We start from the raw sequence: 3702 nt of genomic DNA on the forward strand, positions 1-3702 counted from the left end.
TTTTTTGACTCAAATGTGAAAGTTTTGATTTTTACAAGGTGTAATAAATTATTTTCCCAAAACCAAATCTTTGTTTTCCTTTTGATATTTTTCCAGGAAATATGATGAACATTTGAACTGGGCCACGCATTTCAGCATAGCAGACAATTCTCCAGAATTGAGACATATTGCAACAACAAGCTAGCAGGCGGAGAGGACTGAAAACTCAGTGCAACCTAGAATAAATGGCTGTGTGATTTTCAGCAAGGATGACTCAAATGCATTCTTCCTTTTAGAGCACCTGTAGGATTAAACTGATCTGTCAAGTACAAAAGCATCCTTCATAGAGCAACTTAGAAATGCGCTTGCTGGCCCTTCTGCTGCATTTCTACGTCCAGCTCTAATTCATTTTTTGATTAGCCCTCATTCTTTTCATATGTGAATGAGAAGGAGAAATTACAGGGCCCTTCACTCTTTGAGCGAAACATGAAAAGCTCAAAGCAACTCCCAAACGTTGGAGCCTCTGGCCTGTCGACCCTCGAACCTGCTCCTGCTCCAACCCGGCATCTCTTGTGGCCAGCAACCTCACAAACCCTGGAGCACCTGGCTACCTTTTGACTCTAAACCCCTGGGACTCCCATGAGTAGAGGCTCTACTCAAATCTACTTCTAATCCCTGGCAGCAGCCCGGAACCGCGAACTCTTCACACTCTGCACCCACCAAGCCTGGCCTGTGCCAGAGTGAACAAAGACCACAAGGACGACCCCACGGCGACTGTGACCCCGAGTCCGGCACCCAAGGACCTCCCTCGACACTCCTGAAGAAGCCTGCAGCCTCAGAACCAGGTGCCCCCCCAACCGCGATCAACAGAGGGTAAGATTTCCCGACACCAAAAGGTACCCCTGCACCCGGCGCTCCGCGGCCCCCTGTGCCCAATCCCGGGGTACCTACCTATCCTCCAACTACCCAACTTACCTCTCGAAGTGGTGGTGGCACCTGAAGAATCTTCGTCCCCGAGCTTGCAGTCTTTTTCTAAACCAGAGATTTCCCATTCAAATCAATTGAGCGCCCGAATGCTCAAAAGCACCCTGCACCCAGCCGTCCGAGTGGCCCTGGCAGTGCAACCTCTACATCTATCTACTTCCCCACTTGCCCTGGATAAGTGACCAGGAGCCCAGCTCCCACAGCCACGTGGCCTGCTAGTCAGCAGCCACCAACCAAGGCCCCCCTACCTCTCATAGGATAACATTGGGCCTAACTCTATCTGCACCCGGCCGCCCTTGTGCCGCTGAGGGTGAACCAACTGTACCTACCTGACCCTGGGAGACGCCTGAGTCTATGCCCAGAACCTTAACTCTGCCAGTCGAGTACTTACCTTTAAACCGATAACTCAATCTTCTCCATAGGGTAACATTGACTGGTTTTTCCTGAAATTTCTTCCAAGTGTGGACTTTTCAAAACTTAAAATATTCACCAAAAATCAGCCGAGTAACGAAAACGAAAATACTCACCTGCTATTAGGTGAGCTCCCAGTGCTGGATCCTGGTGCCCAGCACTGACTCTGAAAAATACTTACAACTGTACTTACCAGTAACCCAATTTTCTCCCGTAGGAAATCATTGACTGTTTTTCTGTGAAATTTCTTCTAAGTGTCAATTTCTGCAAACTTTAAATATTCTTTAAAAATCGTATAATTTCTGAAAACGTAATTACTTACCTGTTTTGGATAAAGGTCCCAGTACTGAGTCTAGGCACCCAGTACTGGATAACAAAAGTAACGAGAACATACTATACCTGCAACTTGAATTTTCTGCCATAGGGAATCTTAGACTGTTTTCTATGAAATATTTTCTGTCAACTTTTAAAATAGCAAAATATTGTCTAAAAATCATCACAGTAATTAAGTCGACTTTTATCACTTGATTCCAAGTACTGACCCAGGACTGAATCTAGGATCCAGTCCTGGAAATCCAAAAGTAATCCTAAAAGTAATCTGTTGCAAATAACTTGAAACTTCCATTGAGCTCAATGCATTATTGTGTTTAAAATGTTGTTGCCTATTGCAACCACTTGTAACTTTCTACAAAACTCAATTGCATGTTGCAAAAGTATTTATATAAAGCATCTCATTCTGAGAAAGTATATTTTAATACCTATTGTTGGTACTAAAATAAAACAAGCATATATTTTTTTGGAGATAAACCATTGGCCTAGAGTTCAGTTATTGAGTGTGTGAGACCATTTGCTGACTGAGTGTGTGCAACAAATGCTTTACACTGTCCTCTGATACTGCCTTACTGCTCGACCAAGCTACCACTTTAGAGAGTAAGGTTATATCTAACTTTAGCCTCTGCCAAACCTCTGGGGACTGTGGACTCTGTACACCCTGTACCTATTTGGGAACAGTATATACAGAGCCACTTTCTCACACTGCAGTTCTCCAATATAGGTCTGTCAAGATCATTACTCAATCTACCTTGATTTGGCACAGTATAAAATAAGTCAAGAAGTCTCCTATGAAAAGATATGCAAATCTGTTCGAATCACTTTCCCTAGTCAGGGGAACCACTAGCTGGAAGGGGCAGGGAGGACCAAAATAGCTCATCGGTATAGAACATTGCATGAGCAGCTGATTTTGAGGTGGTAGAAGATAGAGTAATCCAACTGGACCTCAATAAACGGTTTCCTAATGTGCAATAGCCCCTGACCACCTCTGACGCAAAAGTGTAATCTCATACCTTTACAGAATCAGGCATGCTTTCACCTGTTCAAGCTGAACTGACATTGGTCTTCTTGGCCAGCAGGAGTTCCTCTCTTGCAGCTGTTGAGGCTAGAGAACAGAATGACGTGTATTCATTCTTTATGGTAACTCTTCTAGCCCTCCCACTCCATACTACTTTAAAACTTCCGATGTTGCAGACGAGTTCCATCATTGTGACCCATGTTATTTTTCTCAATATTGGCTGGCTCGGCATAACAAGGGATGCCTACAGGACAGCCTAAATTGTGCCGGCAAGCTTCTACAGGGAGTCACTGGCAGATAAAGAGAAACTCAGCCCTAACCTGGCTCTTCTCTCTCACTCTCACTCTCCTTTCCCTTCTGTCCCTCTACCTGTCTCTCACTCTCTAAATACTAGTATTTATGTTGTATTCACTTCCCCGTCACAATCTTTCCGACCCTACTTCCTCTCTCCCTTCAATCAGTTCAACCCTCTTTTTTACTTTAGGAAACTCCACATCTTTTTTAAAGGCCCTTCCCATATTCACACTGCTTCTTGATAAGACATTTTTTTCCTTTCTTTGAAGGATAGTGAAATAGATTTTCTTGAAACATGGTTGGTAAACCATCAATTCATTCCACCTTACTTTATCATTATCCTTACTTATGGAATGCATTTCATCATTAGGACAGCTGCAGTGTTTGCTGGGCAAGGTGGCGTGTGCCTGTTGTCCTAGTTACTTGGGAGGCAGAGGCTTGTGGATTGCTTGAGCTCAGGGGTTCTGGGCTGCACTCAGCTGTGTTGATCAGGTGTCCATGCTGCATTGGGCATCAATATGGTGTTCTAGAGGGAGCTCTAGAATTTCAGGTTGTGTAACGAGAGGTGCACCGACCCAGGCTGGAAACAGAGCAGGCCAAAGCTTCCATGCCCATTGGTAGCAGGACAGCACCTGTGAGCAGTACGTGTAAAACAGCCTGAGCAAAATAGTGAGACCTAGCCTCTC

General features: G+C 44.6%; 1 non-coding gene across 1 annotated transcript; it reads left to right on the forward strand.

Annotated features, from left to right (window-relative positions):
* The first annotated feature begins 3402 nt into the window (after window positions 1-3402).
* On the forward strand, window positions 3403-3702 carry LOC146854657 (signal recognition particle RNA). Its single transcript, XR_014959133.1, has one exon.

This window comes from Triturus cristatus, chromosome 4_1, assembly GCF_964204655.1.
Source record: "Triturus cristatus chromosome 4_1, aTriCri1.1, whole genome shotgun sequence".
In the NCBI taxonomy this organism is placed as follows: Eukaryota; Metazoa; Chordata; class Amphibia; order Caudata; family Salamandridae; genus Triturus; species Triturus cristatus.